We start from the raw sequence: 26,467 nt of genomic DNA on the forward strand, positions 1-26,467 counted from the left end.
TTCCTTGGAATAGCCTTCTCATGACTCTAGATGAAAAGTTGGGCAGGCCCTTGAGTTTCTGCCAACTCATAGGTATTAAACAATTCTCTACTCATTTTAGGTAACTAATTTGCTTTCCGCTTGGAAGCTGGAACGTCAGGTTTATGTAGTATTCACTTGTGTGAATGGACTTAATGTTAAACTTCCCCATTTCCCCTAACTAGGCTGAAGGAATTGGGCAAGGCAGTGAGAGAAGGGATGGGCATGGTACTTCTCCTTTCTTGATAGCCTTTTTCTTCAGTTATTAGCTGGAATGGGAGTGGTTATTAGGTAAAGGGTGGAGAGTACAGCATGAGAGAGTACGTAAAAGGGAAATGAGGATAGAAATGTATTTGAATGAGTTCTGTGTTGGCTTAGAGTTCTCTTTAACTCAAGCATATTTTTTTAGCCATAGTTCCTTAGAAAGTCGAACTTGCATGATTTGTTAGAGATTGTGATCTCAGAGAAGAAGTAACAGACAGGGATAGTGAAACAAGACAGAAGAGAGAACCAAAATAAGGATATTTTATCAAGTTGGCCACTGCCAAGATAACTGGTTGTTAAATCCTATAGGGCCTTCTGAGAAGCTGTATGGCGGGAGCCTTTGGATTAATCACTCAGCAGAGGGAGGAAAAGCTTTTATTCGTTGGCTTCTCTCCACTTTTGTTAAGAGATTCTTCTCATGGAACATTAACTCCCCTAGAGTTCAGAGGTGAATGTGGATGAGCACCAAGTGAGCTTCTGCTGCAGTGTCACAGAAAAGCCAAGGGGCAAGCAAGGGGAATGCTGCATGGGCTTGAGGTGAAGTGGTGCCAGGATGCACCTGCAGGAAGATATTTGGAACCCATGCAACACTCATCACTGAAGCTGTGGCCAAAATCAGAGAACAATGAGATTGAGAGGATCTGTTGTGACACGTAAGATGTGTCCAATCTAGGTGCTTTCCCAGGTTCTTTGGAAGAACTTTAACTTGGCCTCTCCATCTCAAACGCTGGATGTGTACAATTCTGCCTCTTCATCAGGCACTCCCTTTTCATAATTTATCCTTGAGACATTCAATTCATACCACTTCTTACCACTCAAATGTTAAGGTCCCATCTCCCCCCCTTAATGAACTTTCTGGGTAGGATTTAATGGCTCCAGGCCAGCTCTCTATACTACTGAAGTCAACCTCTGGTCCTAGAAAAATAGTCACATATTCTTTGGCCTGCTATGGAATGGAAGAATAGTTACTTCTGAAATGAAGAAGCAATTCCCTCTGTTCCACCAGCCAAAGCAGCTTTCCAAACTCTTCAAGCCCTCCAGATTTCCTTGGGTAGAAGTTAGACTCCAGTCCACCATGTCTTCAAATAATGGAACACATATCAGACCCTCCACGTAGTCTTGTTGAAGCACAATCTCTCTAGAGTGGGGGCTAATGAGCACTCTCTCACCGTCATGACAATAGCTCCCTCCCAAGAATTCTCACAAATCCCAACATTTTATATCCACAAAGTGGTTATGGGAAGTACTAGAGGAATGAGATAGACTCCTATTTCTATTTTGATAGCTCCTCTAGAATGCTCTGTGTCACACTCATAAGCATCCATTTTCTCTTGGTATCTCAGTTGGAATTTCGTTTTTTGCAATTTGATATATTCACACAAGTAGTGGTTGAGTAAGCATTTATAGCTGAGTCCATCTCACTTTAAAGCCTCTATTCTTTTCGGTAAAGATCTCTTTGTTTGGTGATTGACTTTATGATGATAAACATACCTGAAAGAATCTAGTGCCAAAAAAGAAATACACCTTTTCTAAACTGGAGTAAGCCTTTAAGGGAGTATTCTGCAGGACTATGAAATCCTTAAAACACTAAAATTCATTCCCTCCTCTACCTTGGCTAGTTTTACTGTCAGTGGCTAATCTTCCTGTCTTTTTAGACTGAGAACTAGTCTTCTCATACTCCTTGGAGATGTTTCAACTCCTGTTGGTTTCAGAAAGCAATTTGTAACACTACAAAATTCCTACACATTTTAAATTACGTATAGAATATTTTTTTTAATTCTTAGGTAGGAAATATTTCCATTAACGTTAGTACAATAGAATACAATATAGAGTTGAGGGTTTTGTTTTTATCCTTACTATGGTCTCTAGCAAAATCATATAAAATTATGCGTAATATATTGTAGTGATCATATGAAAAAAGAATTTTAATTAAGTCCAATAGTTCTCTGGTTTTACCTTGATTAGAAAATTTTGAGGGTCAAGTAAAAAAAAGTACCTACTAAGACGTTAACAGAGTTATTGCTGTCTGGTTTAGGGAAAAAGAAAGTCCAAGAAACTAAAAAAATGCAGAGCACAAAACCGTACTGATGTCCGTAAAGAATATATTAGGATAAGTCAGAAAGAAATCGCAAGTGGGAATGAGGAGAAAACCAGGATCAATATTCTAGCAATAGAGTGGGGCTGTTTGTATAGTAGTTCTGTAAATTATTTTTACCATCAGAAACATGACTTCATGAGGAAAGCAATTTTAAGCACAAATAGGGATAATGCTAAATAATGGTATTTTTACCGTAAAAAGACTCAGGTAGAGCTTAGAACATGCAGTTCTGAGTAACAGTGGCATTAAGCAAGCTATTGTGCCTATAACGTAATGGAGTTGATTAGAGGACATGGCTTTGTCCCCAAGTTAACTCCTTCTAGATCATTTTTGGGGCTAGTAATATGAAAACTGAAGGTCATTAGTGGCCAGTTTTGCCTAAAATTCTCCAGGGTCAATCACAGCTTCTCTGTTATTTCACAGGAAAGTTATCAAAATTATTTATGTATTGTAATCATGACAAAGAATTCCCTAAATGATTCCTCTCGTGAGTGATTACATTCACCCTTTTGTCTAAAATGGCTACAAATTAGATGTGTTGTTTTCCCAGAAACAATGTTTTCACTACTGTTAATGACTGGCTACTTTTATTAATTCCAGAAAAAAGATAGTTAAAAAGACGTCGTCAGAAGATATTTAGGATTTTGTTTTGCCTTGTTTTGTTTATTCTCTCCAATGCTAATGATCTAGAAGAAAATATTGTTTCGTCATTTTTCTCCTTCGACAGTATTACATTATTTAAGCAATCACTGCCAGAGTCCCCGTGTTTTGGAAGAGACCTGTTAGCTAGTGGCACTGAACAGAAGTCATTAAAATTAATAACCCATGCAGGGAAGACTTGCTTCTTAAAACAATTAGCATCCCTTTCCTATTTGTACTTTTCTGAATGACAAATTGAAGTTTTAATCGTTGTGCCACATTTCTTTGGACATCATGCCCACCGAGTTATGTCAAGTTACACTGTGTCAACCAGAAACTTTTTTCTGATACTGGAGGGTACTCAGTAAACTTTGGTTCCCACATAGACAACTTCAAATCCTTTGAACTACTCTCCCTTGAGGTTTCTGCTAACGTACCTCCCTCCCTCGAACCAAAGGGCAATAAAGCTTCAGCCTGCATACTGGTTGAATAGCAATCAAGAAAGTGAGAAAATTAGACTACTAGTGACATATGTTCTGTGTTATCCCTTGGAAGAAGTGATGGGACGTGTCAATTTGCCCCTGTACCTGTCTCCCACCTCCACAGCACACCTGATAACTCTGGAACAACATTGCACAGTTGGAACTTAACATCATCCACTAGTCTATTATTCAGCATGGAACAGATAATTCCATATGTCAGAAATTCAGCTGCTTTTAAAACCACCTGCTTTCTTCCCTCCTTATAGAAGGCAAATTATAGCTTAATCTGCTACTTGGAAAATTTATTACCTCATTGTAGGGTTCAAGGAATTTGAGAGCCAATTAAGGTATTTTTCAAGAATTAAATTTTTATTATCTAATATTATTACTTTCCGAAAAAAAAAACCCCAACTATAACTTCTAGAATGTCAACATCTTACTTTAATTATGATTAATATATTGGTCGCCTTTCTTATTATTACATCTGTAACTTACATATTTAAATTAAAGAAATGTTATTAGACATGCATTAAAATTTAAAAATGCAAGTTTCCATTATTCAGTAAATAAATTTCTGAGTGAATAGATGTTTCTCTTCTCCCTCCTACTGATGAAGCAACAGTATACATTAGTTTAATGGTATTTGTCAATAATACATTGCTGCAAATATTGATTCTCTAATCCATCTTGTATCTACGTTGTGTGTATGTCTGAGTCGGTTAGAATGCAGTGACCATTGCTTTAACCATCAACAGCAAAATGAGCTACACTTGGACTTTCAATGAAGCTAGACGTCATCTGTCTGTGTCAAGATATCTGACTTATCCTCAATACCTAGAACTGCTTGGACTGCTCCCTACAAGGCTGGCACAGGTTTAGTGGCATGTTTTGCACTTGTTTTAAGTGAGGATAGTTGATGTCCCTGCACCAGACTTGAGCTTCTTCTGCAGACTCTTGCTATTCACATATGTCAGCCTTATTACCCAGAATCAAAAAAGTAAACCTCTCAGGCTCGTTCACATTTGCTTAATATATGAATGCTTTCTTTCAGTTACCAAGTCCTGGAGACTCTGAGTCATCTACACTGAGAGGAAGAAGGCAACGTTCAGCATCATTGTCAAATGGGGCCCTTGGGTTTCTGAACCACCTCGACCAACTGTGTTCCAAATCTGCATAGTTAAAACAAGTCATTCCCCTCCAAATCTTTATTTAAAAACCCTACACTATTGTATGGAATGACTGAGCATCCAATTTATTAGTCATAAATATGTTCATATGATAACTCTTCCCAAATTTACCATGTCCAAGTAAAACTGCTTTAAAAAGTGATAATTTTCTTGCCTTTGCTGATCACGAGCTCTTAGCTGTTCAGTTTAAGGACTATCATCATCTCCTAACCACTTGCAACTCAGAGGAAGCCACGGGGAGGCCCCTGGCCCAGACCATCTTGGAGAGTCTGAAGAATACACGAGAATTGGGAATGGCACAGAGAGGAGCAGTCCAAGTTAAAGTTTTGACTGGAGAAAAATCTACTGGTTACATCATAATTTTATCCTTCAAAAACACACAATATTAGGAAGGGGCCGGCCTGGCGGCACAGCAGTTAAGTTTGCACATTCTGCTTTGGCGGCCCGGGGTTCACCGGTTCAGATCCCAGGTGTGGACCTATGCACCGCTTGTCAAGCCATGCTGTGGCAGGCGTCCCACATAAAATAGAGGAAGATGGGCATGGATGTTAGCTCAGGGCCAGTCTTCCTCAGCATAAACAGGAGGATTGGTGGCTGATGTTAGCTCAGGGCTAATCTTCCTCAAGAAAAAAAGTAAAAGAAAGAAAGAAAAAACACAATATTAGGAAGATAGGATCACATGGGAGAAAATACACACACACACACACACACACACAGAGCTATGAAGGCAGAATAACCTAGTGAAAAAAATTAGTAATTTAGGACTTAAAAATTTAAAGACCTGCGTTTACATTTTAGCTCGGGATTTGACAAGACGTATTTACACGAAGTAGTTAACATTTCCTAGCTTCAGTTTCCCCTCAGAAAAATGGAGATGTTATCCACTGATAGGAGTGAGCCCTTGTTTATAGCAGCCATGCATCAAATTATAGCCACTGAAGTGCTAGGAAGGAAAAGAAGAAATGACAAGGCTAGTGATAATATCTTGGATTTTAGCTGACTGAGAAATTGGAATAAGAGTTTAGCCAGAATTTTTCTCTGTGTAATTTATTTTGAACAGGATCCATTTATTAGTGACTTAGTCTATAATAATACATTAATTATTCAGAAACAACATGGACTATTATATATACACATATATATGTGTATATATATGTAATATATATAATAACCTTTGCAGGTGGCAAGCACAATACGACCCTGCCATCTTGTGGTAGCATGGAATTTGACAGCCACATTATTTTCTCAAGTATAATGAGGTTTATTCTAATGCTCTGGCTCCATGGCACCCTTCCCTCAAAATAAATAGATAATAATAATAGCGATAAACAAACAAATAAATAAATGAAACAGAGAGTTTTTATCATATTATTCAGCAACTTCGATGGTTTTATTCTTTTTGGAAATAAACTGATGCAATTTTTTTCCTTAAGAAGAAACCCTTTAATTGATTCTTTCAAAGCCATTTGTTGAGTGCTTTCAATGTATTAGGCACTGTGTTAGACTCTGGAGATATATGGTTTAACAAGAATATGTGTCTGTCCTCGGGTAGCTCAAGATCTGACTGAGAGTGAATACTATTACAACGTAAGGGTCATGACCAAGGAATGTTACAGAAATTCCCAGGTGAGCACCAAGCTCAGAGTGGTGCTCTCAGAGAAGACTTAGGAAAACAGAAAACACTCGAGTGAATCTTAAAAAATAGGAATGAATCTAGATTATGCTAGATTAATAAATCTAGAAATTAGCTAAGCAGAGTTAAACTGGAGGAAGTAAGGTAGTGGAAGAAGTGGAATCAAGGCAGAGGGAATATCAAGGGTAGAGATAAGGAGAAAAAATTTTCATTCAATTCTTAACGTAATCACCACCCATTTGTCAAGTATCAGGTTAGGTGCAGGGATACCATAGAAGACAAGGCAAACACTGTCCCTGCCAACATGAAAGTTACATTTCACAAGGAAAGTGATGCACATGAGATGAATGCAAAGAAAAGGAGGAGTAGACTATGCTAAAACTAAGAGATTTGCCCTGACTTTGAAGGTCAGAAAAGACCACCATGATAAAGTGAAATTTAATTTAAAGAAGGAAGGAAGAATGAGCCTTAACAGGGTAAAGCAGGAAAGTGGATGGCTGGGAGGAAGAACTTTCCAGGGGTTGGGAACAATGTGAAGGCCAGAACTAAGGGATTCCACCACTAACCTTTCGCCCAAGAGACGGAAGGAAGTTCCCTGTGGATAGACCGTGAAGTGTGATAGTAATGTAATGAGGCTAAATGTGATGGGCAGAATAATGCCTGCTCCCCAAAGTATGCACATTGTAATCTTGGAACTTGTGAACACTTCTGCGGTAAAAGATAATTAAGATTGCAGATGGAATTAAAATTGCTAATCCATTGACCATTAAATAGGGAAATAATCCCAATGTAATTTTGTAAGCTCTTGAATGTGGAGAGGTAGGAAAAAGAATGAGTCGGAAAGATGAAGTGGAAGAAGGAGGAGAAGTTCAACAAATCACAGGAAATTGACCCATCCTTGTTGGCTTTGATGACGGATAAAGGAGGTCATGAAGCAAGGAACGTAGGTAACCACTAGAAGCTAGAAAAGGCAAGGAAGTGGGTTTTCTTGTAGAGCTTACAGAAAGTAAGGTAGCCCTGTCAACACCTTGATTTCAGCACAGTGAGACCTGTGCTGGACTTCTGACTTAAAGGACTGTAAGATAATACCTGTTTGCTGTTCTATGTCACTCAGTTTGAGGTCATTTGTTATGGCAGCAACAGACAATTAATACTCTGGATGTGTTGTCAGTTGATGGAGCAGGGAAGCCCTATAAGCTGTATTAAGGATTTTAGTCTTTACGGTCAAGGGGGAGCTATTGTCTAGTCCAGGAAGGAAAATGATATAGTCCAGATTGCAAGTACAAAGATCATACCAACTGGTTTCACTCAGAATTGATGAGTGGGAGCAATAGTGGACACAGGGAGTCCTGGGAGAAGGACTATTGCAATTGTCACTAATATATGATGGTCATTTGGACTAGAGTAAATGGCGGCTGTGGAAAAAAGACATTGATTCATTTAAGAGACATTTAGGTGAGAGAATTGGCAAGATTTGCTACCTAATGGATAAGAATGGTAAGACAAAGTTGAGACTTAATGTCCATGCTAAGATTTCTGGTTTCTGATTGGGCATATTATATTATTATTATTATTGGAAAATGCTTTAAATGCTGCAGAAGAGCAGATTTTGAGGGAGATTTGAACTTTGCCAAGTTCAAATTTGGCAATACTGATTTTAAGATGTTTGAGAACTATCCAAGTGGAGATGGCCAACAGATGGTTGGGTTACATTGGTTTACAGCTCAGCAAACGGGTACAGACTGAAGATACATATTTGTGAGTTACATAAACATGATAAAGAAACCATGACATTGATTAGATTGCTTGGGAATGGTATTAAAATAAGGAACTAGTGAGAACTCCGAGGTATAGCAGCATTTATGGGATAAGCAGATGAAGAGAAACTGGCAAAAAAAGAAGACTGAGGAGGAACTGAAAGAGTAGAGAAAATCAAAGTGTGCAGTGTTACATAAGCTAATATTATTCTCTGGAAGGAAGGAGCAGTCAGTTGTGTTACAAGTTTCAGAGAGGTCCATAAATATAAGGACCAAGAAGCTTCCATTGCATTCATTGAAATAGATTTTATTTGAGATATTGGCAAAAGTATTATTCATGGAGTGGGAGAGAAAAGTCATAAGTGGAGTTAGTTAAAGAATGAGTGTTGGGGGGGGATGAAATGATTACAGTTAGTAGGGGAAAAGTGACAGAAAATTGTGGGTAACAGTACCTTGCTTTCTTGGCTTTTTTTCCATTTTCACATTACTTGTATTTGCTAGAAAGAAAATTTGATATTATATGACAAAAAAATAAAATCAGAAGTCAAAGAAAACTATGCTTAGTCGCATCATAATTAAACTGTGTGAAACCAAAGATTCAAAAAATATGAAAGCATCCGGGGAAAAATGACATATTATATATGTCATATTATATATAGAGGAATCAGGATTTAAATGACTAGAGATAACTCAACAGAAGACTTGGATTTCAGGAGACAGTGGAAAACATCTTCAATGTAATGGAAGAAACCATCTGTCAACTCAGAATCCTAGAGCCAATCAAAATATCTTTCAGGAATGAAGGTGAATTAAAGGCATTCTCAGTTGTGGGAATTAGAATTAGTTGCTTCAAATGAAATGCTAACAGAAGTTCTTTAGTCTAAAAGGAAATTATACTAGAGGGAAACTTGGAAATTTAAGAAGGAAGGAAGAGCAATAGAAAAGAAAACTATCTGAGTAATGAAAACATTATTTTCTCTTTTCTTATGTTCTTTAAAGTATGTATGAGTATTTCAAGCAAAAATTATGACATTGTTCAATGTATGTAAATGTAACATATATGATAACTGTCACATAAGGGAGGTGGAGAAAAGGACCTATACGGTTGCAATATTTCTATACTTTGATTTGGTAAAATAATAACTATAAATAGACTTTGAAAAATTAGGTGTATAAATTACAATCCCTAGAGGTACCTCTCTCCTCTCTCAAAAATAATACAATTAGAAAGGACCCAAAACCAATGGATTAATTAAAATGGAAAATGAAAATATTGAAATAATCCAAAATAAAAGGGTATACAGATGAACAAAAAAAGAGAGATAAGCAGAAACTTTTTTTAAATGGCAAGACCTAAGGTAATCGTTATCAACATTACATTAAACATGAATAGTCTAAAGACAAGAACTCAAAGACAGAAATTGTTTGGCAATTTTATTGGCAGCTAACATGTGCTGCCAATCCCCCTTCTTTTTTCTGAGGAAAACTGGCCCTGAGCTAACATCCATGACTCTCTTCCTCTACTTTATATGTGGGACGCCTGCCACAGCATGGCTTGACAAGTGGTGCCATGTCCTCACTCGAGATTAAATAATAAAACAAGACCTAGTTATTAGGATTGTTTCCAACTACTTGAAAAACATTTCAATTATTCCCGACTACTTGGGAAACATACTTAAAATATGAGGACATATAGATTAAAAGCAAAAACATGGAAAAGGATATACCATGCAAATGCAAATGCTAACCAAAATAAAGGTGAAGTTGTCACATTAATACAAAACAAAATAGAATTCAGAAAAAAGAACATTTCTGAGGAAAAAGAGAAATATTACATAATGGTTAAAGGATCAATTCACCAAGAAAATACAAGAATCCTAAATGTTTGTTTACCTAACCAAAGAGTTCCAAAATAGGGGTCTGGCCGGTGGTGCAGTGGTTAATTTCACACGTTCCACTTCAGTGGCCCGGGGTTCCCCGGTTCAGATGCCGAGTGAGGACATGTCACCACTTGTCAAGCCATGCTGTGGCAGGCGTCCCACATATAAAGTAGAGGAAGAGAGTCATGGATGTTAGCTCAGGGCCAGTTTTCCTCAGAAAAAAGAAGGGGGATTGGCAGCACATGTTAGCTCAGGGCTAATCTTCCTCGGAGGAAAAAAAAAAAGAGTTCCAAAATACATGAAGTAAAATGATAGTACTGAAAGGAAAAACGGACAAGTTTACCAGTACTGTTGGAAATTTTAACATTCTTCTCTCATTAAACAAGTAGACAGAAAATCAGCAAGCATGTAGAAGACCCGACAACCAGAATTACCTAGTTAAAAGCATCAATAGATGCCCAAAAAGCACTCAATATTCAACATTTATCAATCAAAAACTGCCAGCACGCTAGAAGTTCCCCTAGCACAATAAAAGGAATCTACAGCAACAACAGAAAAACTAAAACCAGCATCAGCCTTAATGGTGAAAGAAGTATTTTTTCTCTCTGAGATTACAAATGTGACAATGTCCACCATCACGAATCCTATTCAACACAATGAAATAGTGATGGTAATGTTTAGAAAGAGAGAGAGAGAGTAATCCAGGGGTGCACTTTATACTTTATACAAAATTAATTCAAAACAGATCATGCACCTAACTAACACACAAAATTATAAATTTTTATAACAAAACATTGGAGAAAATTTTTGCATCATTGTGTTAGGCAAAGAGATTTTAAGATATAAAATAAAAACCACAATCCATATAAATAAATGAGACTCCACCAAAATTAAAAGTGTTTGTTCTGTGAAAGAAACCTAAGGAAATGGAAAGACAAGGCATAGAATGGGAAGAAATATTTGCCAATCACATATCTGACAAAAGACTTGCATCCAAAACATATAAAGATCTCTTGCAATATAACCATAAGAAAAAGGTCAATTAAATTAAAAGAGGGAACAAAAGCGTGAAAGAGATACCTCAGCAATCGAAATATACAGATGGCAAATAACCATCTGAAAAGATGCTCAGCATTATTAGTCATTAAGTAAATACAAATTAAAACCACAATGAGATATCACTGTACAACTATTAGAATGGACACAATTAAGGAAAAAAAAAGAAAAATGATAATACCAAAATCTGGCAAGGGTATGTTACAGCAAGTTTTACAGCATGTTTTTGTTTATTGCTAGTGGAAATACAAAATGGTACAGGCACTTTTAAAATAGTTTGACAGCTTATTATAAGTTAAACATAGACTTTCCATATTATCCATCAATCCCACTCCTTAGACAGGCCTCTTTGTACTCTCTCTCCCCACCAGCCCTACACATCCTCAGGTAAACATCAATCTCTTTCTCTCACTAAAAATTAGTTTGCATTCCTAGAAATTTATATAAATAGAAGCATGTAGCATGTACCCTTTTTTATATCTTTCACTCAACATAACTAACTTGTTTAGATTCATCCATGTTGTTGCATTCATGATATGAATATGGCTCATTCATTTTTATTGCTAAGTACTATCCCATCATATGGATGTGGCTTAAACTTTTTATCCATCCTAAGTTGACGAACTTTTGTGTTGGTTCCACTTTTTGACTATTACAAATAAATGCTATGAACATTTGTGTATGAGTCTGTGTGGAGTGGCTGGACCATATGGTAGGCATATATTTGACATTTTCAATAAACTGCCAAATTGTTTTTCAAGCTGATCATATCATTTTACATTCCCACCAAGAGTATATGAGGGTTTCAGTTCCTCCACATCTTTTCTATCACTTACTATGATCAGTGACTTAATTTTAGCCTGTCTAGTACATGTGTGGTGGTGTTTCCTTGTGGTTTCAGATTGCATTTCTCTAATGACTGATGGTATTGAACATCTTTCTTTTTTCCTATGCTTGTTTGCCATCATATATCTTTTTTTGGTTAAATATCTGTTCAAGTCTTTTGGACACATGAACACGTTTCTGAAAGCCAGTCAATCAACCATAAGCTCACCTGGACAAGCACACACCTTCACACTTCTATAGTTGACATCAACTCTTTCCTGAGTATGAAAGTCTGCCAAACCTTGAACTCTATCTTTTCCAAATCCCTATATAAAGTAAGCTTCCTGCCTTACAACCAGAGAATCCATGCCTAAAATCACAGCTCTGCCTGACTTGTCAGTAATAAATTCAGCTTTTCAAATGTTGAGTTGTGTCTTCCCCCTTCAACATCATTTAACTTATCTAAAATTTATTTTTTACGTATGTTTTGTGACTTAGGAGACATATGCTTTTTCTTTCTTCAAAGAAAGGAAGTTTATTCATCAACATTTATTGATGAATCCATCCTTTCTTCACTTATTTAAATATCTTCATTATAAATGAAATTCCTGTATTTTCTTGATTCTATCCAAAGCAGTTAATCATGGTTTTCTTTGCATTTCCAACAAGTTTTTCTGGAAAAGCAAGGGCTAATTTGCTACCAAACGGTACTATTTTTCTACTACTGGAGTCTCCCTTACATGGGCTCCTATAATTCAGAAATCAAGCCAATGAGGGCAGTCAGCTTATTTAGTCTTATAGATGAATCCTTTCTGCTCTTCTCTTTGGTTCTGAAGCAGCATTTTAAATACCCTCGGGCTTGTTCCTGGAAAGTAGTGACAAAACAACTGGATTGAACATAAGAAAAAGTAACGCAAAACAGAAAAGTAGATAGATGTTTTCTTTCACGGCCAATCAAAAGGGTTTTATTTTCAACTCAGAGTCTGTGATGCTTCATGAAATCACGGATGTTGTTTTTTTCACTCTGTATGCCCAGCAACTGGAGGAATGACTTGCATGTGGTCGACATTGAATAAGTATTTGTGGGATGAATGAATGAAGGAGTGAAATGAGTTTTACCTTCCTCTGTGTATTTATGCTAAGCGCATAGGATAAAATTGAGACATTATTCTTAATTACAAGCGATTACAAAGTGGGTGGTGGACAACTTCATAAGCAGCATTTGTGAGTTAAATAAAGTTCACACTGCAGCATCACCAGATGAGAAATTATTGTTCGCTGAGCAAGTCGTGTAGACCAGGAATACCTGGAAAGGGGCAAATCACTGTGGGCTACAGAAATCTAGGCTCGCTAGATACAAATGCACACCCGGACTCTGAAAGGATGATGATTTTGTTAAACATGAAATTCTTTCTTCTGATCTCCTTAGATGTGATATTTGCTGCTTCTTCCTCCAATTCGGTTTTTTCATTAAGTAGCAGCCCCATCACTTAGCATTACACAGCCTCACATAACTCAGAAATCAAGCCATGGGATACAGCTGGAGCAGTCAGTTTATTTAGTCCTATAGCTGAATCCTTTCGGCTCTTCTGTTTGACTGTGAAGCAGCTTTTTAAAATACTCCTGGGCTTGCTCATCCCACACCCTGACTAGTAGCTCCATGGTAGAGCTGGTCTCGTGCTAAAGATGCCCAAAAGTTAACCAGAAAAGAACAAAGAAAACGTTGTTCCCAGATTTCTCTTTATAAAGGGATTCAGCATATTTTCATTCTGTTCTTCCAAACACTGTCATATCCTCAATATTCTTAAATCCCTCAAACCTTGAAAATAACCTCATAAGAATAGAACAGTTAATTACCTAACAGATACACATATTGTACTCACTTTCTTGTTCCTTTTGTTGATCTTGTTGCCATCAAAATAATAATCGTGGTGAGGTATAATAATTTGGAGCTTTAAATCTTAATGAGGTCTGAAGTGTGTCAAGAGTAATAGTTTACAGAAATGCACCAAAGTTAATTTCTTAGTTTTGACAAATGTACCGTGGAAAAGTAAGATGTTGACATAAGGGGAAACTGCATGAGGTGTATAGGGGAACTCTTGTATTATCTTTGAGACTTTTCTGTAACTATAAAATGGTTGCAAAAATGTAATGGGTATTAAAAATTAAATATATAACCATATATTTCAGGAAATATATTGGAGTAATTTTTCAGTTAATTATCTTATTGTTACTTCTAGAATGAGACTATTTTATTCATTATGTTTTTTCACTATGTGTAGCACATGGAAAGTACTCAAGAAATATTTGCCAAGTCATTGCACTATCGAAGACCCAGGAGTACTTTTTAGGTTTTAACAGGAGTAGAAAATTGTATTCTCCACTTTAGCCACTAGGAGGGAGTATCAGCACGTCAGTTAAAATTCGTTCTTCATCCGGAGGTTAAAAACTACCGTTTGAAAACAAACGACATTTGAAAAATGTTATGATGTGACATTATTATATATGTAGTAGGGGGAAGAATTCCTAGTATTGTGATGAAGATCAAGAAAGATATGAACTGGCTGTGGACAGGAATCCGGGATACTGAGATATCCAGAAATAAAGTGGAAAAAAATTCAGCCATTTATTTAAACATTTCCAGACACGGATATAAGTGCAGTTGGGCAGATAGCACATCTGGAGAATTAACGAACATCTATCTTTCCCCAGACAGAAGTGTAGCATGCAATGTCTGAAACTACCAAGGCATGGAAGGCTAAAATGATCAGCGTGATGCCGTCAGGTCTTCAATATGGGTGATCTGTTTAAGTGCAGGAGAACCGTTCAGACTGGACGCTACCATTTAAAAAGCCCGTCTGCAGTCTTCCTGTCACTTGTTTTTTTACACCTCATATCATTCAGGAAATAAAAGCACTTTCTAATACTGGTCAATGCAAAGTGTAACTAGGGAGGCAAATTCTAAAACCAAAAAAGGAATTAGAATGGATTCCTATCTCAACGAAACTACAAAACTTGCTTTGTAGTTTCCAATTCATATATTTTATTCATTATTTTGAGTAATCAGACGTTCCTTATGTCTTGGACACTATGCCAATCAAATTCTCTGTTCTCCATATAAACCCTCTCAACAAAGATTGATACAGGTATGAGAGGAAACCAGAATTTTTTCAGAAAGATTATGTTAGACACAGATGAACACAAAGTGAAATTAGTGATTGTCATAATTTGACAAATATTGACTCACTGCCGTTTACCACGTGTGTTAGATTCTGAAAGTACTGAAATAAAATAAACAAAGGAAGATTTGTTTTTGTCCATTTTCTGGGTTATGCAAGCTTTCAGATAAGCATTGTATATAAAGAGCATCTTTACCTGCTTTTCAAGCTCAAAGATGTTGGAGGTCTGGGAAATTGTTCCTGTCCCAATTATAGGGAAAATCCATGGACCAGGAAAGGAATAACTATATTTACTTATAATTATTTGACTTATCGTCAAATAACTATCCTGACGTTGAAAATTTAACTGCTAGTGGATTATTAACATGCAACCTGCTTGTTTCTAGGAATAATGTCTGCTTGTTTTATTTATTAGTATACATTCTGTAAGCTGAAATTTAGACAATGTTATCCATGTTGACTGACAACCACATACATGGCAATGATGAAAATCTCAAAAAGATTCATCTGGTTTCCTCATTAGTGATCTCCAGCTGCAACATTCCCCTCACACTCTCCTTTTCTTTACATCCATATCCACATATTTAATCTAAATCCTGGTAATTTGGAGCAAAAATTCCAATAAGTGGCATTTCCAGGGATAACACTTAATAGATTGAGCACTTTAGGACTTGCAGGCTTAGATGTGTAGTTAGAAAGCACTTTATCAGAAATGCAGGCCACTCGGTGAATCAATCTTTCCTGCTTAGGGGGAAATAGCCTCAGTTTATTAATTTCCCTGTAACAATTAATCAATATATACAGTTATAAGCAAATTTTTTGCCAGCCGTTGGACAACTACAAGGCAGTATTTCTGTGCAAAGGACCCCTGCATAATGACTTGTGGACACTTATGAACCGGAAAGGTAAAGTACGATAGATGCTCTGGAGAAATTCTGCCGGGCAAAATTCTGTGGGCAAGAGGCAGTGCGGTAGGCTTCTGCGGATCTACCACATGAGCAAGAGAGGAGAGGGGCAACCCTACTGATGTCTTCAGCAGGGAGAAGAATGAGAGTGTGGCTAGAGACACAGTCGTGCTGTGATTTCTCAATACAGCTCAGATTCTTCCTATAGATGTCACTTTTTAAGTATATTCTACACATAAAAGGAAGAAAGCATAAATCTAGATGGTTTTTGTTGTTGTTCTTGCTCTACTTTTATTTTGTTTATACAACAGAAAATTTTAGTTACTTGGTGGTATTCTTAAAGGCATATATATCAAATAATTGAGAAAATAACATTTCATTCTGTCATTTGTATTTAGAAATAGGTCAAGTTTGTTTGGGGGTAAGCAAAATACTCCAATAAATAAAAATTTCACTTTTTAACTAGTTTTTTTGAGGCTACATTCTTGAAATTTCACAAAAAATGATATTTTTGGGAAAAAAACAGAAAAAAGGTAGAAACTGCATTGCCTTCTTTTTAAGGATCGTTTCTTGATTTACTTATTTTCAGTTCTGTATGCATGCTATTTTTAAAAAACTGCATTAAAACTAATGGGTTTCTAGAACAACAACAACCCCCCCCCCCCCCAAAAAAAAAAACTAATGCGTTTCTGAAAAGCCAGAGAGTAGCTCTTTGTTTTAACTATTAAATTCCGGATCATTTGGATCCGTGTTCTCTTCTATAATGTTTGTTTGTCTCATTCTCATACATTTGTTTTTAAGTGGAACATATTGTACTTAATCATTGTCTAAGATCCTCTGAGAATCTGCTCTTCTACTCAATTTCTTCTCCTAGATGGAAGATAATTTTTTGGAAGAGAAACAACCTAAACTGTCATAGAGCTAAACAGAGTCTGTGGAAACTATATTGTTATTGGAGGCATCTGACCCAGAAGTTTCTGTTCTATAAAGGTATGTGTTTGGGGGCGTCTCTGTAAAGCACTGACCATTTCTTTGCTGGGACATAGTTTATACCTGAAGGAGAAGGAGTAAGCAAAGAGGAATGATGATGGATGTGCTCTTACTGCTGCAGAAACCCCTTTGCAAAGGAGTCACACTAAGAAAACAAAGATGACTCGAAAATGCAGTAGACCTCACCCTCGGACCAGGTGAGCTTACAGATTCCCCACCTCCCCTGGCCATACATAAAGAAGGCTGGGCCATCCCTGAATTCGCAGCCAGGGTGGTCGTCTGTGTGGAGAACTTAAAGCAAACAAGGGCAAGCTGTAGCCAGATGTGGGGGCTTTCAGGTTCACTGACGGTTCCTGGGGTACTTGAAGTCAAAGCAGCTCACGCACGTTCTGCTTTCCACCGGGAAGCATGGAGACATGGAGCCCAAAGGAATCTGATCAGCTCTCGGTCCCCCAGTTGGCCTTTTTGTGCCACAAAAGCCACCACGTTTGCTCCTTCTCCAAGCCTCATAAGGAAACACAAATTCCTTTGGAATCTAAGCAACTGTCACTGAATCTCAAATTCCTGTAGCAAATCTGATAAGCCAACGGATCCACCTTATAGCCCAAGATCCGCTAATATATTTCCTATGAGATCGTTTTATGCCCTCATCTGTACATGAGTTCCTAGAGATGTGACATCAGCCCTTTCTGCTAAATGGAGAGAATTTTTGTTATTACGTCTTTGGAAAAAAGGAAAGAAAATTCTTCTTTTCAGAGGCATCTAATTTTCTCTCTCCCTCTTCTCCACATACCTAGCCCCAAAATCAATAGGTTTATTTGTTCTGTTGATTTCCAACCTGTTCTTCTTTTGGTTTGACTTTCTTTCTCACCAGCCTTAAATCTCATCTGATAGGCAAAAACTGGGAATTTTAAAAAGCATATTCATTAGCTGGTTTTGTAATGTTAAATCAACCTTGCATATGGATTGACATGGGAAGATGTCAGGTCGTTGCCTTGCGTATGAATGTAGGGAAAACATGAAAGTCAGTTCTATTAGTTTCGGGGGATTCAGCCCAACCTTCACATGCTCAGTGATTAGGTGTCAAGGATCATTTCTCTCTTCTTCCTTTTTCTGTTTTCTTTCTGTTTTCTAAATTCGACTAAATAATTTCATCTCTATGTCCAGATTTCTAAAATTACACCATGAGTGAAATAAAAAGCTGTAATTATTATTGAGCATAACAATGAATTGATTTTTACAGATAATTCACTTTCCAAGTGGGTCTTGAGCTTACCTTTGAGCACTGAAAAGTTTATTGATGTTCTCTAGGCACTAGTCAAAATGAAACCAAATTTCATTTTACCTCATTGAGAGTCTGTTTACTGAAGTCACTAAATCACCCTGTTTCTGACCTCAGCCAGAAGTTCAAACCCTTTTTCACAGCCATTAACTTTTTCAGCGTTCCACCAAGCAGATGTGCGTTCTGTGGCTTAATCTTTTCCATACTGGATGATACAGCCGGCCTCCATGCAACGTGGGCTTTGCTACAGCAGCAAAATCTCACCCACTGAATCCTGTTTGCCTATTTTGTTTGCATATGATAAATACAAAGTTCTTTCTACGGCAAAGAGTTGTAAGTTTGCTCAGTAATTAGAATAAGGGACACGGGGATTGCTTTGGTGTATCCACAGCAGTATCCTTTCAAGTAAGTCTTATTCATGTCCTCTCATCCCATTATTTCTTCATACATTTGTTAAATTCACATATGAGTCAAATTCACATATTAGAGTCACAAGTTGTCAATGGTATCAAAATGCCTTTTAACTAGCACACGTCTTCACCACTCTGAATCGTTTTTCACAAGCAACTGTGTCAAGGGCTGTGTTTGCATATATAAACTGAAAAAGGGACAAATAGAAAAATAAACTAAGAAGTTGGAGACATAAGCTTATTTTATTGCCTCTTACCGGCGGACACAAATTACATTTTCTTGTTCTGAGTGGCAGTGATTATTTCACCTCTTTCTAAAAGTATTATTAAAGGCTAACATTTTTATTGCTTATTGTCAGAATCTAAGTGCGGAGATATTAGTTTACATTGTCAGATTTGATTCTCATAAACATTACGAGATGCAAGAATTATTATCCCATTTACCAGGAGAGAAAATGGGGGAGTAGATGGTTTAGAAAAATAAATTAGCCTGCTCTTCTATTTCGCTAGGCCACTACATTATATTTCTAAGGCTAAGTCTATATGTAATAATAGGAAATTCAGAAGGCATAGAGTATCTATTTTGCTCTTCTCTGGAGAAGACAAAACTTTACTTTCACTTTGATTCTTTTAGGTCTAAAATGATTTCTACAGACCCTGGATGGTTTAGTGATCCCCACAGAAAGGGCTGCTACATTGGTCCTTCGGGTCCCCAGGACGGACGGCTTATAACCTCTCTACCCACCTCCCTCAAACTTGTAATATGTGAAGAAATATGCAAAATATGTGTAAATATGCAGGTGACATTTGGAATTTCATGAGCTCTACCGTTCCTTAGAGAAAACATAATTTTTATTGATTCTGAACTGATCACTCAAAAATTAAATTCCTCTAAATTTACTCTCTTTCTAATTGGAGGTTCCAGCTGCCCTTGGATTGAGTTTTCCTGTTGTTTACGTGTCCCTCAAGTCTCTGTAAAAGATTTTATTTCTCTAGGCAACCAGCTGGTTTTTCACATAGATAAGGTCAATTAATTTGACCTTTGGTTCAATATGAAATGCATAATAAAAGCTGGTGCCCCAAAGACCGGATGTGGCCTTTCAAAAAAGCTACTTGCCAGGACAGGGAACAATAATTTATTACCTCATAAACTCCAGTTGAAATGCTTGTTGCTGAGCATGGCAATGACAAGGAGCCTGTGTGTCTTTATTTATTTATTTTTATTCTGTGCGATGGAGAGATGGGGACAAGAACCAAGCACCTGCGCTATTGAAGGATGGGAAGCAGCAAGGCAAAAATAGAGCTGTTGTTTCTTTAAGGATCCACGAACACTGTTTGAATTTGTGTTTTTCTGCAGCTTGTTTTCCGCTGACAAAAATTCATAAGTACGGGCTCAGAGAGCTTATTATTGACTTTTGACTGTAAGATCTCGTTAAAAACACATTTCATAACTTAGAATTTGAGAACTGTGTAAACTCATTGCAAAGCAAAGTATAAAACAGAAAATTGAAATAGCTATTTACAATCGATACCAAAAGGGACTAGAATTTGCAGTTTAACGGATAGATCTATTTATGAATCCAATTTTAAGAAATTTATGAGGGTGTGAAGTTTTATATTTTAGGCTTCTTTTAATTGTGTCAGCATCATTCTGTATGCATTAGCCTCCTTCGTATGTGTGTAAGAGTGTTTACTCCTTCACATGAATGCATTATGATTGGCCTTTGCATCTAGCTTTATTCTGTATTTTAAATACCTTTGGATGACCCACTTTTACCTAAATCTTTGATTACATCTCTAATTGCATGTTAGAAATGGGCTACATGAAAACATATAAATATTTTTGAGGCTATTGATAACTATTTTCTCAGCATACCTCATCATCTCCAGCTACCATGTATTTAGGAGCCCATTATTTCAGCTGTTCTGTGGAATTAAGCCCCTTTGTATGCCTTGAGTTGTGGGTGAAGTGTACAGTAAAAAGCATTTGCTCCTCAAAATGTGTACTCATTCATAAAACACATCTTTTTCTCAGCTCTGTAGACATACTTATTAGGGAGATTTTCACAGACATGGAAATGCAATTTTTGGAAACACGTTGGTAATTTTGAGTAAGGAGAACTTTCTGAGTAATAATGCAATAGGATGAGTAGTAGAATATAACAGTGCGGGTGTAGTGGAGAGGTTTAGAGAGTCTAGAAGGCACCAGGGCCTTTTGAGTGGGAGAAAAAAAAACAGATGACCAAAGAGGGATGAGGGGCTTTAGAAAGAGCATGGAAAGGAAAACGAGATGGTGCTGGAGACAAGCAAACCTATTTCAAATTTTTTGCACAGCTACTGGCACATACTTCTGGTCAGAATGTAAATCAGAACCACCTTTCTTGAGGGCCATTGGCAATACCTATCAAAAGGCTTAGACAGCAGACACTCTGTCCTGCAAATACGATATGAAGCACTGGTCCCAAGCAAAGCATCACAGACATTCCAAAGAACTATTTTAACAGAACATAACCTGTACAAATGAAAAATGTCTTTATATCTTTCCAGAGTTTTTCATACGCAGAGAGAGAGAAAATAATTTGATAATTTGTACTGTGTATTTTGTTTGCAACCAGCTTCTTCACTTATTCACCAACTTACTAATAGTGGTTATTCCTGGTTTCCAAACTTCAAAACACGAAAACATGTTCTATTTTTTTAAAGCCATTAACAAATGCTATTTCACAATGTCTACCGTTTCGTATTGAATGGTTCGGTATTGGATCATTAAACAGGGAGAAATCTCTCGTCCCACATTCCTTCATCCAGTGGTTTCCCGTGGCCCCCTGCCACTGAGACCTGGACCTAGAGTTAATGCCATTAGTGCTGTATTTCAAATGCGTTATTAGTTCAATAGACTTTTGGTTGACTAGTTAAGAACCTGACCACAATTTATATCATTGTTTCCATGGGGAAAAATGTGTTCCAAGTTTCAAACAGCTGACATAAAAACAAATCCAAACGGCTTGTTTGTACCTTCAAGATTGTCTATGGATTTTTTTTTCTCATTTTCACTCCTGAAAGCTAGTGGTATCCTGAAGTCCTTCATTGCCTGAGAGTACAATACATTTGCAGCCAGAAATTGTGGCCTGGACTGTTTCTGACCTCTGGTTAAGAAAGCCTTTTTCTAGATCTTTGTCCTGTCTACAGAATTCTTTCCATGGGGATTTCTTTACTAATTTGTTTTTAAGGCTGTCAATCGAAACCACACATTTACTGATGCGTGTATGAACTACGTCTGACAGAAAACAGGAAAATTGTGTTTAAGACTACTACGTTATCCCTTTTCCTTGCTTTCTTCGTTTAATTGCAGGAAAACCTCAGAATGGCTGTGTCTCTCCCAATCTTCTATTCTATTTATCTCCAGAGATCTAGCTAGCTCGAAAGGAGACTATGATCAGACTGCTTGAATAGATCACATTGCAGAAAAACTCACCAAAATATTGTCAAATGTGTTCCAGCAATAAAACTCAGGTAATAAGCTGAATTTCTAGCTGCCTGTGTCCAGACTTCCCTCTATGAGTCTGAACAATAGTTGGGGCAGGTCAAGAAGAAGAGGTTAAGACACATGGCACTAACGAAAGAGAAGGAAGAGCATAAAGGCTTGTGATTCTCGGGAACATAAAACTGTCAGTTGTTGGCAGCAAAATTCTCACGACCCCAAAGCTGAACTTTGTAAATAGGCTTGGCATCAAACTCTTGCCTGGAGAAAATAAAGAGGACAAGAAAGGGAAAAAAGAAGACCCTTGCCCTGCTCCAACACACACACAAATGCACACACACATATGACGTGTGTTCCCTGCTTAGCTTTGTAAGGACATATGCAACTGGCCTATCGCACGTCGAATTACAGAACCTCAGACTGCTGAGCGCAGGATGAAACCAGTGCTCCTTCATTTGAATTGTGACCTCTCGAACACAGTGCTTCTCAACAGGGCTTTGAATATCCAGACTAGATTGTATTACGCTGAAGGACGGAATTATTTGTATCAGTGAACCATCTCCAGCTGTGTTTCTTGGAGAGCCTATTTCTAGTATGCCAATATTATAAACTCCCTCATAAGTGAGGAGGAAATATAATGTCTGATTAAAACAATGGACTTAAGTATTGGTTGATTTGAGCCTCAGTTCCACTAACTTACTCAATTTAAATCTAATTTATTCCATTTGTTTTATTTTTTGCATTTGTTTCCTTTAAAACTGTGAAAATAGTAGTTTGTTCCTCTTTCTATTATTGTGAGAATTGAAAGACGTGCATATCAAATGGCCACACGTGTTTGGAAAGGTTAGCTCAATGCCTGACGCACAGGAAGTACACAAAATGAACATTAAATAGATATAATTATCATTGTTGTCACTATTAAGAGGGTATTGCTAATTGAAATGATAGGCCTGGTGAGAAGGAATCTCTAGATGTATGAATCTAAAGCTTAGCTATCTCTGTTTTTTCAGTGCAAAAAAAGGGGCTCATTTTAATGTACAGCAGGAAACATCTTATACTGCTCTCATATGTTCCATGCTTAGGACTTTTAACCTGTGTCTTTGTTTATTACAAGAATGGAAGTTTTCTTCAAATGTTTAGAGCAATTTGGTAGCCACAGTTATCAGATGACTCTCTTTGTATCACACTGCTTGTGTTCAAGTCACCCTTATTTTACTTAATAATGGCCCCAAAGTACAAGAATAGTGATGCTGACAATTCAGATATGCCAAAGAGAAGCTTTCAAGTGCTTCTTTTAAGCGAAAAGGTGAAAGTTCTTGACTTAAGGAAAGAAAGGAAATCATATGCTGAGGTTGCCAAGATCTGTGGCAAGAACAAATTTTCTATCCTTGAAATTGTGAAGTAGGAAAAAGAAATTCGTGCTAGTTCTACTGTCACACCTCAAATATGTACGTATAGGAAAAATCATAGCATATATAGGGTTCGGTCCTATCTGCCGTTTTAGGCATCCTCTGGCAGTCTTGGAACATATCCCCCGCGGATAAGGGAGGACTATTGTATCTTTCCACTTCTCTGGTGTAAATCCTTCATTATCTCCTCCATTCCATTTCATCCCAGCTTCTCAGGGATATTCATTCACTTCAGTTTTACAAGGATTTTCTATTAGAGTTTATTGCTTTCTTTATTTTAATATCATTATCTTTTTTGTCTACTGTTTTTCCTGTTTGCTTTAAAAACAAACAAGTGTAGTAGGTGCTTGTTGAAAAAATGAAGAGATATGTGAATGAATGTTAAGCATCAGTGGCTTCTATCAGTCACCTTGTTGTAGAAATCCATTAAAGAATGTGACAGGATTAAGAAATAGGTATCTCCATAAAGAATTTTTTGGGGGAGCGTGAGCTAACATCTATTCCAATGTTCCTCTGTTTTGTATGTGGGAATGCCACCACAGCATGGCTTGATGAGACATAGGTCCATGCCTGAGATCCGAACCCACAAACCCTGGGCCACCAAAGCAGAATGCACAAACTTAACCAAACACTATGGCACGTGGCCAGCCAGCTCCCTCTCTATAAAGAATTTTTTTTTTTGAGGAAGATTAGCCCTAAGCTAACATCTGCTGCCAATCTTCCTTTTTTTTGCTGGGGAAGACTGGCTCTGAGCTAACATCCCTGCCCATATTCCTCTACTTTATGTGTAGGAACCTGTCACAGCATGGATTGACAAGTGGGTGTTGTATAGGTCCACACCTGGGATCCCAACTAGCAAACCCTGGGCCGCCGAAGCAGAACATGCAAACTTAAATCTTGTGCCACCAGGCCATCCCCTCTATAAAGAACTTTTAAGAGGAATTTCTATGAGGTGTAAGAATGTTTCCCTCTTATTCAATTTATTCAGTTACTACCTTGTCTAATCCTGAAACTCCAGGGTTAGTTTTGCCCTTAGCCAATTTACCAAACACCTGGGAATTTATGAATTTGAAATCCAAGTTTGAGATTTGTAGTCTGAAGATTTTAGGAAGTCTTTCTATTTCCACGGAAAACTTGGAAGATGTAATCATTATGAAAGAGGCGTAAGACTGGAAATTTTTCTCTTCTTACATAAAATATGAGAACAAGCCTTTAGGAAGACTGAGCAAATTTTGTCAGGAGATATTTTTTATAAACATTTAAGCTAAATGTTATAAGATGTGTTTTTTTGTTCGAATGTTAATTTTACTTTTGTGGGGTTTTTTAGAGCAGTTTTAGGTTCACAGCCAAATTGAGGGGAAGGTACAGAGACTTCCTATAAACTCTCTGCCCCCACCCCTGCATAGCCTCCCCGTTGTCAACATCTCCCACCAGAGTGGGACATGTGTTATCATGGATGAACCTACACTGACACATCATAATCACCCGAAGTCCATAGTTTACAGTATGGTTCACTCTTGCTGTTGTACATTTTATGAGTTTGGGCAAATGTATAATGACATGTATCCATCATTAGGGTGTCATATACAGAGTATTTTCACCGCCCTAAAAATCAGCTGCTCTGCCTAGTCACCCCTCCCCACCCCCAACAACTTCTGGAAACTGCTACTCTTTTTACTGTCTCCATAGTTTTGCTTTTTCCAGAATGTCATATAGTTGGAATCATCCTGCCCATTTTAGAGCGGCATGTGCTGACTGCTTCAGTCTATTTTCTTTTCTGTTTTTCTTTCATTTTCTTTGAACACTCTAGTTCTGCAACTTAATTGGCAACTCCTTTTATTGTGGTTAATCTTCTACTTGTTTTACCTCACCAGCTCTTGATTTTTAAACAATCTATATTAGTTTATAAATATAAGCTCTCTGGAATATTAACAAAATAAAAATCACCCCAATCCAGTGATGGTCTTTATGAAGGTGCCTGCATATTTCATTTTTTGTTGTAAGTATATATTTGCGTAAGCATGTGTGTATCAACAAAGCTCACTAATACTATATAAACGCGGTATGTGCTAGTTTCATACTCCCCATTCATCCACCTTGCATTTTAAACATCACCCAGCTGACTTGTTCCTAGAACACATTTGTCTGTATTTATCCTGAACCACTGCATACGAGATTCTTTTGTAACATTCCTTCAGCCTGGAGCATCCTTGTCAACCTTCCCATCCCTAAGCTGACTTAGGAATCTCTACTTTGCAGTACCAAGGTACCATATATATGCTTATATATCAAAGCATATTTCATGAACATTGTAAATTTCTTACATGTACGTCTCTTCAGCAACACACAAAGCCCCACAATCAATTTCTTTTTGTTGTTGAAATCTGGTGAATAAGACACGTTTGATAAGTATCAGTTAATCAAATTTGTGTTTCGGGTCTGGCGCGGTGGCGCAGTGGTTAAGTTCGCACATTCTGCTTCTGCGGCCCAGGGTTCACCAGTTCTGATCCCGGATGCAGACCTACACACCACTTGTCAAGCCATGCTGTGGCAGGTGTCCCACATGTAAAGTAGAGGAATATGGGCACAGATGTTAGCTCAGGACCAGTCTTCCTCAGCAAAAAGAGGAAGATTGGCAGCAGATGTTAGCTCAGGGCTAATCTTCCTCAAAAAAAATTTGTGTTTCAAAACCTTTCTATTTGTATCAAGAGAAATGCATCAATGAACATGTGTTTCCTAAGCATCTACTATATACTTCATCTATACTAGATCCTGTATATCACGAAAAAGAAATAATGGCCATGCTGAACACAAACAGGGGAAAAAGGAGGTTTGGAATCACAAGGCTTAGTTGTTTGCTACACTGTGTTGTCTTGGACAACATGAATAAATCCTCTTATTCCGCATGTTACAGATGAGGAAACTGAGGTTAATGCCTGCCTTGAAATACCGTTTTGGGGGCTTCCAAAATT

The 26,467-nt window shown here is 37.4% G+C and overlaps 1 pseudogene; it reads right to left on the reverse strand.

Moving 5' to 3' along the window:
* Window positions 1-4,279: 4,279 nt before the first annotated feature.
* Window positions 4,280-26,467, reverse strand: part of LOC124247262 (ras-related protein Rab-9A-like) — a 119,789-nt pseudogene continuing 97,601 nt past the window's right edge.

Source organism: Equus quagga, chromosome 11 (assembly GCF_021613505.1).
Source record: "Equus quagga isolate Etosha38 chromosome 11, UCLA_HA_Equagga_1.0, whole genome shotgun sequence".
NCBI classification, from domain to species: Eukaryota; Metazoa; Chordata; class Mammalia; order Perissodactyla; family Equidae; genus Equus; species Equus quagga.